Below are 16,157 nucleotides of genomic sequence, written 5' to 3'. Positions count from 1 at the left end.
AATACTAAAATCTTTTTCAAACATAAAAGATGATAAAAACTGAAAGACATCCATGTTCTTGAATGGGGATGACACACTGCACGAAAAATATTAGAATGTTAATTGTCCCCACAGTATATACAACATAATGCAATTCCAGTTAGAATCACAACAGGGTTTTTGTGTATTTTTTGTCCAGGGAAGTTGGGACAATGGATGAAATATTCCTTAGATTTGGACTTTACTATTTTAAAAGGAAAAAAATCTGGTACTACCATAGGATATCTGAGACCATAATACAATTGCAGAGCTTATATTTACCGGTAAAAGGATACATTACTTTAAAAATGGTGTTAATATGCATCTGAAAGTAAATAAAAGTGGATCCCTCTCCTATAGCACGTATAACTAAAAATTCCAAATTCATTAAAGATAAGATCAAAGTGGAAAGAAAAATTCAATATATGTGTAGATTACACATTTGTTTTGTCAATGGAGCAAACACTAAAAAAAGTTTAGACAGATGAACTGATTATACATAAAAATTAAAAATGATATACATCAAAAGATACCTCTTGAACAAACAAAAGGTCAGGTTTTTTTTTTTTAAGATTTTATTTATTCATGTCAGAGGGAGAGAGAGCACAAGCAGGGGGAGGAGCAGGCAGAACAGGTAGAGCAGGCAGAGGGAGAAACAGTCTCCCCACCAAGCAAGAAGCCAGATGCAAGACTCGATCCTAGGACCCTGGGATTCTGACCTGAGCCGTAGGCAGAGGCTTAACCAACTGAGCCACCCAGACATCCCAAAAGGTCAGTTTTTGAAAAAAAAAAAATCTTTGCAATGCAGATATCAAATGGTTAAGAGCTATAATATATAAAGAACTCCCACAAAAGGACAACAACCAAGTAGAAAAATGAGCAGAGTATGAAAGGGCAATTCTTAGAAGAATAATTCCAATGTACTTACAAATATAGGAAAAGACGTTCAATGTCACCAGCAGTCAGGAAATACTAATTTAAAGTAACAATGAGATACTACTACACAACTATCAGACTGGAAAAGTGTCAACTATTGCTGACGTTGTTTCAAGGAAAGGGTTTTGCCTGCAATACTGGTAAAAAGATGAACTGCTACAGTCTTTTTCTTCAAAGCAATGTGGCACCATTTTGTAGCAGTACATGATCCCACCCTGGGAATCTAACCCATTGGTCTGTCAGAGTGTAGATACAAAGGTATTTCTTTATTGTTTCTATATTGTTTTTAGTGGGAAAAAAACTAGAAATAAAAGTATTGCCCATCAATAAGTTAATGGTTCAGTAGACTATGAAATAACCATACTTTGGAATATCATGCAACATTTTTTGTTTTTGTTTTTTAACTGGAGTAGAGATACAGCAGTTGAGTTCAAATATTTCCCTTGGGCAGTACTGAACCAAAAAGCAAAGTTGACAACAAGTCTCCAAAATATAATCCCATTTTTATAATTAGTGATCAAAATACCTTGTGTAAATGTGTTTATAGTGCTTAGGATATGGAGAAAAATGTAAAAGGACACATAGTTCCGATGACATGGGTTATGGGGGAATGGAATGGTATTTATTGCTGGCTACTGGAAGAAGGGGAGAAGTAGGAAATAAAAAAAAAATGAAGTTTAAAGTCTTCATACACATACTTACTTTTATCAAAGAGATACATTTGTAAACACTGCTCAACGAGCGAGTTTCTGCAAAATACTTATTTCCTACAGATCTTAAGTTGTCCCTTGAAAACCTAAGTCATAAATGTAATAATAAATCCACTTAAATAAATACCTAGCTTTGAGTTGGTTATAAGCATTAAATGAGATACACTTTTTTTGAAAGAAAAAAAACCCTACAACAATCACATGCTCAAATGGAAAAAGATCTTTCTGATAAGATGAAAAGTACTAAAAGAAACTAAAACACAAATCTAAAAATATCTAGGTATTATTTTTAGGCACACTAGGATCTAAAGGAAATTAAAATAAACTGAAATATACTAAAGTGTGGCCCTCCCTCTGGGTGTAGCTGCGCTGGTTCCTCCTGATCTGCTTATACTTAGGACAAAGAATACCTCTGTACTTTCAGCACCTAGCACAAGCCTTGGTACATGGTAAGTGATGAACATCTCCCTAATTTTCTTCAGAGTACTGATGCCTCTATTTGTATAGTCTCTTCTAAAATTAAGTTGATCTTTCTGAGCTATTACATGTTTTTTATGCTCCTTTAAAGTACATTTTGGAAGGGGGTTGAATTCATCCAATAATATTCACTGAATATCTCACATGAGCTAGACGCTAGACACAGGCACCTCTTTTTTGCAAAGCAGACTTTCAAAATTTAAGACTAAATGTAACTTAGGAAGACAGCAGTCGAATGAAATGGAAAAAAATATGTTACTGGTGTTGGAAATCAAGGTTCTAGTTTCGACTTGGCCACCTTCTAGTCATTTTACCTTCATATGACTTTAATATCCTCATGAATAAAATAGTAACATGTGTCCAATCTACCTTATAGGATTGTCAGGATGAAACGAAAACCACCCTGTAAACCACCAAGCACTAACCAAAAAAAAAAAAAAAAAAAAAAAAATTTTTTTTTTTTTTTTTTTGCTAGCCCACACTTCTCAAGTATTCTGGAGTGTCTTAATTAACGAAGCTATTTATAAATAAAAACAACTGCTTCAGCCTAGAGCTTTGGTATAATCCCAATATATTCAATAGAGAGCTCAGTGTACAATAAGAATTCCATCACTGCCCTTTATAGACTCATTAAGAGCGGATTTCTTTCTTGTTTTATATTATCTCAAAATGAAACACTGTGTGTTTCCTTAAGTGTTCTGTAAAGCAGAAAGCTAATGCACATTCCAGAGGATGTCACTCTAAATAACCAACCACTTTAATGTAAAGTTTCTTTCTAAATATCCCTTCAAGCAACACCTCTGATAAATTACAACTGACTGTGACCTGTAAAATTGATCAGTTTTCAAGTTTTTCCTTCCGTTGTTCTTACGTTTAAAAAAATCTTATTCCTATATTCAAGGTTTTTGGTCAAAGCTAAAATTCCCATCATTTCATCATTTCAAATCCTCAGCAATATGAAAAAAATTTCAGTAGACAGTTTCACATAAGGTGTATTTTTAAAATTTTATTAACCAATCATCATTATTTTTTTTTTGCCCAAATAAACCTTCTCTAAACTCATTTTAACACTGCGTGCCTTACTAGCCAAGTACTTCCCAGGATTTATTTTTGGGAAAAACAATTTTCTGGTGATATGGCAAATGATAAAAGTTTGCCAGAACACCATAAAGCCATCAGTTCTAAAAGAGAATAAAAAAGGAGATATGAAATCACCACAGTGCCCAAAATATGATTTTAATTTGCTTTCTTATTCTTGCAGGTTTGCTTTCTCTTTTCTATAAAAAGTAAATGTTTCCCACAAAGAATTATTGCCATATCCACTAAAAACCTAAAACCCTTGATCTCCCAGATAAAATGAATTTTTTCCTATGCATTTTGTTTAAGCAACTTAACAGCACTGGGTCCATTTATCACAAATTACTTTGTATTATAATTTTCTACATTAAGTCTTATCTCCCCTCCTTGATTTTCAGCTCATTAATGATGATGTCCTACCCATTTTCATACATGATTCCAGATTACATGATAGGAGCTGAATATATATATGTCAAAGGGGTAAGGCATTTTTCAGAGAGACTATAACAGCCTTATCAAATGGCAGAATGCATACTGGCCAGAAGTTACTGGCCTACTACTGCCACTTGCAAACATCTGTAGCAGTTGCCTTCTAAAATAATTTGTTGGATTAGGTCTCATAATTTGTTTTAGTACATGTATCACCCATCACAGAATTGGTTTCCGTATTGAAGTAAATATTCTAGTAAATGTATTCTAGTAAGTGTAGCATGTCAATATAATCTACAAATAAAATAGCCTCTAAACACAATATTTGTATAATATTCCCATTTCTTTGCTCTATTTTACAATAAGTTTAACTCTGGAATATCATACTTAATGCTGAAGGGAGAGAAGAGTAACACAGGGAGGAAAGAATAACACAAACGCTTTCCAGCATTCAAATCTTTACTTTGAAGCTAATTGGCTATTGACCATGACAACATCAATTTGGTGAAAATCAGTTCCTACAGCTATAAAACAGAAACCGTAATATCAGACATATGTACTCAATGAATATTAAACAAATAGAGTAATCTCATATTTTTTTATTATAATGCACTCCTGAAATTTTATACGAAATTCAAGTAAGTGTAAGTCAAGGGACCAGACTTATGTAATAAAGGAGACCCACTCCCAGAGACGAAAGAAAAATTACCAAAATCTATAGTTACATGTAATCTATTAAGTACTATCACTAAAAATAGATGTATAGCGTTCTGTATATTCTATAATCTTCTTTTTCACAATTTATCGGATTAACTCCATTAAGCACCTCCAATAAAGATTCACCACTTTTCCACACACCTAAGGATTTGTTTCACTTGGGTATCAAGATGATAAACACTGTTTCTCATAAACTAGAAGCAGCACTTTCATTTTCCGCCCTTTTCCATTTGTTAATGAAAGGCCAAAGTAGTACAATTTTCAAATACTTTTTAAAATTATTGTCAAAAGTAGCAAAGTCATCGGGGGGGAAGGGAACTCTTGGCAGTGAGCACCAGGACACAAGAGCTTAAAAAAAAAAAAAAAAACCACCCAGGAACTGATGTTTTTAAGTCAAGATCCAGTGTATAAAAGGTATTTTAGGGGTCTCCACATATAGTATTTATAGTATAAATTATTTGAAAGTCAACTATACATACCTGTATACTAAAGAGTACATACTAAATAAGCTAACACTTGAAAAACAGTGCCTAACTTCTGCACAATAAAGAGCAGCTACTTTATTTTGTTGCTACCCTTCATTCTGAATGGCTACTTTTAACAGAACTACTTTATAATCCAACAATTCTAAATGGCTGCTTTTAATAGAACTACCTTATAATCTAGCAATTGCATCACTAGGTATTTACCCAAAGAATACAAGAACACTAATTCAAAGGGATACATGCACCCTGATGTTTTAGCAGCATTATTTACAACAGCCAAGATACGGAAACAGCCCAAGTGTCCATTGATACATGAGTGGATGCTGTATATACACACTGGAATATTACTCAGCTATAAAAAAGAAATTTTGCCATTTGCAACATGGATGGAGCTAGAGTATAATGCCAAGTGAAATAAGTCAGTCAAGAGAAAGACAAATACCATATGATTTCACTCATATGTGGAATTTAAGAAACAAAACAAACCGCAAAGGGAAAAAAGAGAGACAAATCAAGAAACAGACTCTTAATTATAAAGAACAAACTGATGGTTACCAGGAGGGAAGTGGGTGGGGGGTACGTTAAATAGGTGATGGGGATTAAGGAGTGCACTCATCATGATGGGCACCGTGTGATGTGTGGAAATGTTGACTCACTGTATTTTACACCTGAAACTAATATAACACTGTATGTTAACTAACTGGAATTAAAAACGTACCAAAAAAAAAAAAAAAGAGAGAGAGAGAAGCACCAATATCCTGGAGCAGGCTAATATTTATACACTAAATATGAACAAGGTGCATATACTAGATGCTTTATGGACATCACAAGTTTAGTCCTCAAACACATTCTACAATGTTGACACTATTTGTTCTTGTTTTTACTTAACGGTGAGTAAACGGAGACTTGGAGAATTAACTTGCCCCGTTAGATAGCCAGAACTTGAGTAGTTTGAGGTTTCATAGCCAGCACTGTTTGACTCCACTACAAAGCTTCGTTTTGCAAAAAGAAAAAAAAATTTCAGGAAAATGTAGTGAATTGTGGAACGGCTAATAGAGTTGAATATACATAGCTAGAAATGAAAAGACTTAGGTAGGAAATATCCATGATACTGGCATTTAGCTACTGAAGGGTTAGTGTGGGACTGCACTCCTGAATTTGTTCTTTCCATATTTTAGCACTGTCCGATCAGTCACAACGGTAGGCACTGGGTGAGAAACCAGGACAGTAACTATGAGGAAGATACATTTCCTGCTCTCAAGGGGCTTACTATTGGGAGGAGACAAGGCAAATCAACAAGCAGTTATACCAGATGGAACAGCATGTACTCTAGGGCCCTAGAATACAGATTAGAACCCTGCATGTTCTTAAAGCAAGGGATGGTAAATAAGAGTCCCACAGAAAGTGATGTTTACAGTAATAGTTGTAAGATGAACAGGAGTTAGGCAGGGTGTATGCACCACGTGGAAAGAGTCTAGAACGAGTTATATCGATGAGCTAGTTTGAGTGTTTCTTTGCTCTTTCAAGAATAGTGTTTACACAGAGTGTGAAAAAATACTGTTTCTTAACTGAAGAAAATGTAGCTGGGGAGAAATTATGTAAATTAACATTGTTCTTAATTTTCTCAAATGTATGTGTGTAAAGAAATGTGCGTGGCAGAAAAAGGCGTGCATACCAAGGTGTTCAACAGATTTTCAGTGTAATATCTCAATCATTTACCTTTCTTTACTGTGCATGTATTGTGTTACAATGTTTTGAGTCTAACCAAGACACTTTAAGCCATAAATCAGACATAGCTTAATCAACAGAATCTTGGCTTAACTAGGGATTTGCAGTTCAACAGACTGTTCTAAATTATAGTACAACAGCACAAATGTAATGATTCTATAAAAAAAAAATTAAGGACATTTTTAATGACCAGTTGATAGACGTTTCAGTTGACTCACTGAAGAAATAGCCTGGAGGTTTACAATCTCTAAATATTCACTGTTGATCTTTATTTTTTGTTTTCTGTAAAATGATCATGGGAACTGTATTTTCACGTACATTCTTTAGAAAAGCTCAGATACTTCACCTGCATTATATAAATGTTAACAGTCAGTAACTTTCATACCAGCTAGAGAAACTTTTTAAGAATGACTTTCTCAAGGTCACAGAGCAAATCTCTGGTGAGACAGGAATGGAATTCATGACCTTTGACTGCCAGAAGTTTTCTACCCACACTCGGAAATTCCTTCTCCATAAGTGTAATTTATATGCTCACTTTGAGAGGCTGGAAAGTTCATCCCTTGTAGGGATGTGGGGGATGGAGAGGGAGTGGTTTCCCTGTCAAATCACACCACACCGCACTGGTGTGGTACTTGCCACACCAGTACTTTCTAGTTTTACAAAGTGATTTGTACCCACACTATCTCCTTTCACCCTCACCACAACCCTGTAAAATGCATATTATTTTCCCCATTTTCTAGACTTGGAGAGGTTAAGAATTGTGACTAAGGTCATTCAGAGTTAGTAAGCAAAAGCCCCTGACTCAAACTGTAATACCTCTGCCACTTAAATCAGTCCAGATAACAGGATATATAGACTTAGTAGACACCTGATTGTTGTGAAATGAATAAATGTTTTCTTCAGAGTTATTTATTTCGTTTTTTACAATCCTTCCTCTTGGTTGTCATTTAGTTTTGTTGGTTTGTTTTCGTTGGGGCAGGGTTGTTTTCATGCTGTAAGTTTGCTTGCTAAACTCAAAACCAAGTGAGAATAATATTACTAAACCTAGGCTTTGAAAAAACAAACTTGGAGTGTTTTCCCTCTTTTTTAGACAAGGGGGGAGGGGCTTTTTACCATAATTCTTGGTCTTACTGTATGTGGCGTGGCGGGGTGGTATATATACCAACACAGAAAGAGAATATAAAAACTCACATTCATAAATATAAATACTATATATGTATACACACATGTATATACATAAAATAGCAGATACACACACATATATAATTACACATATACAACCTGCCAAGGATTATTTGGAAAACCCCTAAGTGTGGTAAATGTAGCTCTGGGAACACAATTCCTGGCTGTCTAGGCCAGTCAGTTGTAATAGGGGCAGCTTCCATTACCTCTGATGGGGCTGGGAAACTATTCCAAGGCTCTGCAATTGTTTCTCACCTTCCATACCCCAGTGCAGCAGCAATGGCTTTCTGCTACACCATCTGCACCTCAAGAGCAATACTGTTTGGACCAGTCCAATTATGCTAATATTAAAAAAATATAGACCACGAAATTAGCAGCAAAAGAGAAGCAGGACTTTAAGTTGAAAAAAAGACAGGAAGAAAGACCGTACAAGAGCAGAATTCTCTGGGTGAATATCCTGTAATCTACTGCCAGACCAAAACAAATTTTTATGGAGCAACAGGACTACTCAAGTAGCCACTTTTATGACAATAAACACCCAAAACCAAAAAATCCTTTTGTAACATAATTACTGAGAATATATAGAGAAAGCAACCATTTAATCCACAGCATGTGTTCTCCACCACAAGAACTCAAAAGCTGACATCAGATGGGGTGTGGCTGGTCTAGGCCCTGAAAATGAATTCTGGCCTGTTGAAGTCAGACAGTTCTCTGGACGAGTTTGGGATCTAGAAACACAGCAGATCTCACGGAGCCTAAGGCTGTTGACCTCCTGGGCACAGGGCAAGGCCCATCTGTTTACTTGCATTTTGATTTTGGGAGCTGTGGTTGTGGTGGATGAGTTAAGGCTGTGGTTTATAGGGTGTTGCCAGTGATTTAATTTTAATATTTTTCCCCTTACATTTTGTACATACTTAAGACTGAGAGCTGTGCGTAATTTGTAGGCTGAAAAATAAATAAATATAAAATTTAAAACAAAATAAACAGACACTGGGCAAAAATACAGATATTTCCACTTTACTGGCATACGGTATTTTCAAAATGTAAATGATAAAGGTAAGCAACTACAACCCATTTTAGGAATTATTTATAAAAACGAAAGTTGTTTTCTACAAACATGGAAGCACAAGCAGGGAGACTTCCTTATCCAAAAAAAAGAAAAACTTTTCAAATGAGTTTATGCCCTTTAGTATTGTAGAATACAACTGTGTTGCATTAATACACAAACCACCAACAGTTGCATTTATGAAGTTAACACCCTAAGAAGATTGTTTCTCTTACCATATAAAGAAAACCCTTTAGCACCCCCAATCTAATGTGATTGTACCAATGAAATTCACATAAATATGAAATTCCACACTTTCCATTTCGTGCCAGGGTAAAAACATCCAGGGCCTTTATATGTTCAACTATTTAACAATATCACCTCACTGGTAAGGTTACTCAATACTCTAGATTAACCAACACTGGCTCCAGTTCAAAATGCCCTCAGTGTAGGCCTAAAGGCCTAAGCACTTGTGTCCTCTTTGCAGAAAGGAAAAACAACAAACAAAAAAAACAAAAACCCCACCTATGTTTAAAACCAAATTGTTTCATTAAGCTAACAGCCTGCTTCATGATATAACATTTAAAACTCCGTCTGTTAAAGTGCTTGTTTACTTTTCACAGGAGGTGGGCAAGTAATCCCCAAGGAACATATATGTATTTTTAAATGACCAGAACACTATTGCTATTATATGCCTGATGCACACTCTTTGGAATGAATGAACGTCAAGCATCCTGATTTGTTTTTCCCTTGGCCTGGGGAGAGTGAGCGCACTAGTGTTTGCAGTCCCTTCCCTTTCTGTACACACATAGGCTGCAGCTGTAGTAAACAACCACCAGCCAAGAGTTGCTAAGGTCAAGGTCTCAAATGCTACAGCAGGACCAGTTTTCTCCCAAATGACATTTGGTTACTGAAAAAGAATATTCTGGAGAAAAAAATACTAAGGGCTCATTGGCACATCAATTTTCATTCAATAAAGAGTAAGACAAAGCATTCAAAATAAACTTTATCCGAACGAAGTTTCTTTTAAATATGCATTACTAAGTAATAAATAACTGAAGCAACTCAAAAATAAACAGAAACCCCTCAAGAATGACAAACCTGACAAAACTAACAAAACTGTATTAGTTTCACACTTTTAATTCATTAATTAAAACTTCCAAATTTTACCAGCCTTCATATATTTCATAATAGTTATGAATTACAAGGTAGACTAATAAACCTCTCTCCTAAATACATTACAAACGTCTGCCAATACTTCTATGCTCTAATTGCTCTCTCCCCAACCCAAAGAAGCTTACCAGACTCAAGCTAGTCTTCACATTGACCAGGCTGCAGCAAGAGAGACAACTTATGCAACTGAAATGTTTGTCCTTCAACATCCCATGTCTACTAAGCTTCCACAGTTAAACATTTTCTAGCCTGGAAGTATACCCCTTTATCAAAACCAATTTCTATGTGGTTTTTAAAAATGTAAACATGTGAATGAGGTCTACAAACAGCACAACCGGGCTCTTGGGGGGTGTCGCTATCTTTATTAAATGCCAATTCCAAAGAGCATTTCTTAGATGATGGAATACACCCACTCTTCAAAGTGACCACTCCTATTCCCATCACGAGGTGCGCCCTGTTAAAAGCCACCAAATTTATTTCAAAGCATTTATTTATCTAAACAACTCTATCCTCCAGTAAGAAAAGGGCCTGGAGGCGTCTCGGTGGGTTTGCAGAATGACGTTATTTGATTGACAGATGTCTACTGAAGCCACTGGATGCACATGCACTAAATGTAAATAGACCTGCTCACCTCCCCGGTGTTACTGAGAAACAGAGAATATTAAAGCTGATTTAAAATAAAATATCCGAGTGCTCGGCGGGGAATGCTATTAGCCAGTGGAATTGCTTAAAACAATCCATACAGAACGATACTTAAACCATCTGTACAGTTAAATTAGAGAGCTGACAATATTAACCATACAACTGTTTATCCAGATTACACATTCCGTTGTCCTAATACTCTTTAACTCAACACAGTCAGTTTTTATCAGCTGAATTAAGGGTATTACTATTAAAGTATGCAAAACTCGAAGCGCAGGGTGAAGGGGGTTGGGAAGCTGCAGGGCATGTAACAAAGGAATTGGTACTTTTTCCAAGCGTCTGCCTCAAATGCACTTCGAAACAGAACTGTTGAGTGCACCCCACCCTTTTCCCCAAAGATAAAAGTTTTCAAAGTTCTAATAGGCAGTTCTCTACCCAACAAAAGCAGGATTGATTCCCCCCGTAGGGGAGCATCTAACATGAACACCAACTAATGTCGCGTAGGTCAAGTCCGAGTCCTGGGAGCGAGCTTCTAAGGCAAGAAGTGGCTCCCAGGCCGGCTCCGCGGGCTTCCCGGTTCGAGGGGACGTGCAAAGTTGCCCCTTGTCAACTCCGGCCGGCTCCCCCGTAATTGAAAATAACAGCCACGGGCCAGCCCCTGGCTACTCCATGGACCAGGCACTGTAGCAAGTGACAGTTACACATCATTACGACCAGAGACAATAATGAATGTAGCACCAGGACCACTATTCATGCCAGCAGTGTCATCTCCGCCTTAACCCCTTCCCCTCCACTCTCTCCAGTGCACACCCACAGCCCACACAGCCCCGGTGCGGCAGCTATTCACCGAACTCGCTCTATTCCTGGGGGTAAACTACTTCCACAACCCCCCCTCCCCAATTCAGCCCTGGTGTTTTATTTCTCATCCTTGGCAACTGTCAGGCAAACACTGCAACCAACAATTCCACTAGGGGTAGAAAAACATTTGCTTAATTCATGGTACTTGCTAAGTTTTTTTTTTTTTAAGAATTTGGGGGTGGGGGGAGACCTCCTTCTTTCTTCTCCACATATCCGACCGACGCTGCTTGCTTTGCAATAGCATCGCCCTCCCTCGGCCCCCTCCCGCTTCCCAACACTTTCCCCCTTTAAGAACACAGACCAACCAAAATGACTTAACTTGAGCAGATGACAGAAGGAAAATAAAACATGTTAAGAGAATACGGTCTGATTTGGGATGGCAAAAAAAAAAAAAAAAGGAGGGGGTTGTTTATTTTGATAAGAAACGGAATCGGCACAGACCTGAACAGAAGCTGCAGAGCAGGAGAAATTGTTTTCTTTCCCTCACACAGAGTCCCCCTCTCTCTCCCTTTCTCTCGCACACACACGCGCGTACACACTCACTCTCGCACACACACGGCGTCACCCGCGCACACTCACACGCACACTCGCACACGCACAGGCAGAGCCTCTCAGCTGCTCTCTGCAGTTCTCAGGAAATGAATGGGGGGCAACCCAGGGAACTGTTGTACTTGCAAATGACTTACCCGGATCACATGATGCGCTAAATGTAGGGTGGGCCGGTGGGTGGAGGCTGCCGAGACGCGAGCCCCGGTCTAGCGTGGGGAGCCTCGCCAGGCCCGCATCGAATTACCCCGGGGCCCAGCCGAGGGGGTTGCAAGACGCCGCTTCTCCTCCCTTGCAGCCCGCAGCTCAGGAAACCGGAGAGGCGCGGGGGGTGGGGTGGGGTGGGGTGAGGTGAGGTGGGGGGGTGAAAACACCAAACCCCCAAACAAAAGAGCTCCGGGTCCTCCTCCCCAGAAACAAAGCCCCGCCGCTGCGGGCGAGCCCCGGGGTGGGGCCGAGGGCGGGGGCGGCGGCGGGGAGGGGCTCGCTCAGCAGGCGCTAAGTCGCTTTATTGCCATAAAATGGGGCCCCCGAGCCGCTCCGCCCGAGGATTAGGAGGCGGGCTCAGAGTGTGATGGTTGAAATCCCCTGTGGGAAACTAACCCCTCCCCGCTCGCAGAGGTAGAAGGCAACACCCACTGCCCGGCCCTCGCCTTGCCGCCCGGGCCGCCGGGCTGGGGGGTGGGTCCGCGGAGCCTCCACCCCGCCCCACCCCGCCCCACCCCTGCCCCCGCCCCCCGGCCTCCGGCCTCGGCCGAGCTTCCCTTTCACCTGCACCACCTTGCTGCGGTACCCAAAATAACCTACACATGGCCAACGGAGCTTTGGGAGCCGCCGGCCGAGGGGGGGGCCCGCGGGGCCTCGCGGCGGGTGGAACCCCCGGATTGCAACTCGCCAGGCGAGGACTCGCGCTGAGACGCGAGAAAGTCCCCTCTTTTGTGTCAGAGCGCGCAAGGCAGCCTCAGGAAGAGAATTCGGAGGCAAATCGAGCGCGGAGCCCGCTCGGCCCCCCGCCCCCTCCCCGCTCCGGCCCGGGTGGGGGCGTGCAGGGAGGGGGCCGGGCGCCCGAGCCGTCCCCGCGGCTCACCCGCCGGCTAACTTGGAAAGGTGTGGGCGGAGCCGGCTCCAGCGGCCGGCCGAGGCTGCGGGCACGGCGGCGCGGTGGCTCCCGGGGACCGCCCCCGGGCGCCGGGCATCGCCCCGGTCGGGCAACAATGGGGTCCGGGCAGGGGTAGTCCTGGCGGGCGGTGCCCTCGATGCTGGGGTGCGCGCGGGGGTGGGGCGGGCGGAGGACTGGGCGAGGAAGGAAGGGGGAATCATTGTTTGGGTTCCGGAGCGGCGCACGTTGCGGGCGAAGCGGGGGCGTCCTCTCTCCCGGTGCTTCACCTTGGGATGGATGGGGGTGGGGGGAGACGCATGCCTCGCTTAGGAAACCCGGCAGAAGGGGCGCCTGTCCTCGTTAGTTATTCGGGAAAGCAGGCGAACTTGCAGAAGCGGAAGGAAGCTAGAGCTGCAGACCCCTGCCGAGGCCCCGAGGGCTGTGGGGGTCGCGGTAGGGGAGTCCAGCCCCCCCGCCCTGTGCCCCAGTAGGGAGGCACGAGAGGCGGGCGGCCGGGAGCTGAGTCCTGGCCGCCCTCCCTGGCGGCCCCTCCCGCCCCGCCCCCGCGCCCGGGGGAGCGGATCCGCGGGATTCTGGGGCGGGAGAGAGGAGGCAGCGGCGGGGCGCCCGTTCCCGCCGCGGCTCGGAGGGCGCGGGGTCAGCGCCGCGCCGGAGGGTCGGCGGGGGCGGGGAGGAGACCGGGCGGAAGCGGACGGGCGGGGGTTGGCGGGGGGGGGCTGGCCGGGCGCGGCGGTCCACAGTGGAGATGCGAGCGCCACTTTTCTTGCAAACCTAGGTGAGCGCGCTGGGGCTCCCGGGCCCGCGGACACCCCTGCGCGGTGCCCCTGAGCCAGCCCCGCGCGGGAAACCGCCCCGGCAGTGGGAAGGAAGGCTGCAAAGGGGAAGTTTATGTTAGGAGAGCAAGATTTGTTGTAATGTGGCATGAAGCGGGGTGGGAAGAGAAACAAGGGAGAGGCCGAGAAACAGGAAATGAGAGCAAAGGAACGATTTCTAGCCAGGAAAAGCCGTGTTCTACATTTTGTGTGGCATTTTCCAAACATTTCTAAAGGCTGAGTGTGCGTTATTAATGAAAACAAAGGCAGTGTACCGCCTGGTGCGGTCTCTGCCACCTGCCACAATCTGTACGTGAGGAATGATGGGAAAGGTGGTCCAGCCTGGACGATGAGTCCGCAGCCCACTTCTAATCCTCACAGGATGAGTCAGTGGGCCTGCATCTTAGACATAAAACAAGATTGAGAGGAGGGCTCTGCCCTGTTCTCGGGGTTCCGAAGAACAAATGGGACAGCGTCTGAAAATTGTAGACCACTCCTTAAGCAAAGTCATCTTAGAAGACGAAAGCTGTGAGAGCAGGAAGGCGAGGGATGCCCACATCTGAAGACGTGAGGGCGGCAGGAATCAGGAACGCCGAAGGAAAATGGGACCTGGAGGCGGAGGGGCCGTTGCAGGGTGGGGTCTCTATTTGGGGAAGTGGCTCCGGACCCCACCCCCTAGTCTGATCACTGCAAACAGCCCCTTAGCAGTGCACTACGTCTGGATGAAACATGAAAAGACACGTTTGAAAAATGGTAAAATATCAACAAATGCACAGTGTTTTAACGAAAAACTTGCCTCTACTAGAAGCACTGTGAAGTTTCCCTCTGGGTGGGGCAGGGAGTGAAGGAAGTGAGTTTAACCCTAAGAGTGAAGGATGCTATAAGAAATTATGTCATAGTGGCAGTTCTTGTACTAACAGCTCTTTCTCAGAGCTGAGTGGCGGGCTGACCATAAATATGCTCTGTAGCAAGTGCTTTTCTGCACGTGGAAAAGCATTCCAAGCTGCACTCCCTTCCTTTGGCAACAGCCACAGGCATGTTAATAGAATGACAAAAGATAGAAAAAGTACAAGACTCCATTCCAGAGAGATAAGGAAATTAGGGGAAGGTCAAGGTTAATATCCAGAATCTGGGTAATGTGGTTAAAAGAAAGGAATACATCACATATTAGGGGAAAAAAATACTTGCAGATTTTTTTTAATTGTTGACAGATAAAGAATAGAAATGTTCGAGTAAGGCAACTCCCCAGATCTAGAGGAAGGGGAGAAGAAAGATACAGGTTTAAAAGGCAGAATCACTTCACTTCATTGTATAAGCTGGGGATGGGTGGGGAAGAGCAAATCCCAAAAATAAAGAAGGTGGTTATCATTGGGAGTTAGAATACTGGAGTAAATTATGTGTGTGTCTGTATATACATTTGTATACAGGCATACATTTCCGATTCAGTTCATATAATTCGTTCCCTGTATAGAACTTAGCGTTAAAGTGTGAACAGAAGGGGAAAAGGTAGAAAAATAGTACACATAGCCTAGCAAAAATATGTGCATATCTTTACATTTTGTCCCTTACCCTCTACTTCCATGTGGGTGCAGGGATATGAAAAGTCAGAAAATGTAAACATGGCAAAATTATTTCACCAGGAATGTGTATAATTCTGACTGTATAAAATAATGTTTTGGAATTACAGAATCATAAAATTTCAGTGTTGAAAGTATCTTTCAAATCCCATCCTTCATGGTACTTCAATTCTATTTTTTTGTTTGGTTTTTCTTTTTTTTAAAAGATTTTATTTATTTGACAGAGAGAGACAGCAAGAGAGGAAACACAAGGGGGGGGGGAGGGGGGAGGAATGGGAGAGGGAGAAGCAGGCTTCCCGCCAAGCAGGGAGCCCGATGCCCGGGCTTGATCCCAGGACTCTGGGATCATGACCTGAGCCGAAGGCATATGCTTAACGACTCAGCCACCCAGGCGCCCCTCAATTCTGTTTAAAACCCAGATGACTTTGGTCAAAGATGACTTATTTTCTTAAATTCATATACTCCTTTTCTTAGTCTTCATTATTGTAAATACCAAAAGATGAATGGATTAACAAGACGGCTAGAGGCTGGTATTCTGAGTTTCTTAAACTTGGTATTCTTTTACCTAACATCTTGTCCCAGAAAAGAGAAGAATATACACAACCACCTCCAATGCAAATTATGT

At 42.1% G+C, this 16,157-nt stretch overlaps 1 protein-coding gene across 6 annotated transcripts in view; it reads right to left on the bottom strand.

The window, feature by feature from the left end:
- The window catches only part of KLF12 (KLF transcription factor 12), a 407,535-nt gene extending 394,910 nt beyond the window's left edge, over positions 1-12,625 (bottom strand). For 4 of the 6 annotated variants that reach the window (XM_025874747.2, XM_025874744.2, XM_025874749.2 and 1 more), the window contains exon 1: positions 11,919-12,120. The gene's annotated coding sequence lies outside the window, so the exon portion shown is untranslated. Of the gene's footprint in view, positions 1-11,918; positions 12,121-12,163 lie in introns of those variants that run through there. The other 2 variants (XM_073894448.1, XM_025874745.2) reach the window with 1 other exon arrangement.
- Positions 12,626-16,157: the final 3,532 nt, after the last annotated feature.

The sequence above is a fragment of the Callorhinus ursinus genome, unplaced genomic scaffold, assembly GCF_003265705.2.
Source record: "Callorhinus ursinus isolate GAN/ISIS: 27379988/994484 unplaced genomic scaffold, GSC_fseal_2.0 scaffold7, whole genome shotgun sequence".
NCBI classification, from domain to species: domain Eukaryota; kingdom Metazoa; phylum Chordata; class Mammalia; order Carnivora; family Otariidae; genus Callorhinus; species Callorhinus ursinus.
This window is presented reverse-complemented; position numbering and strand designations above follow the sequence as displayed.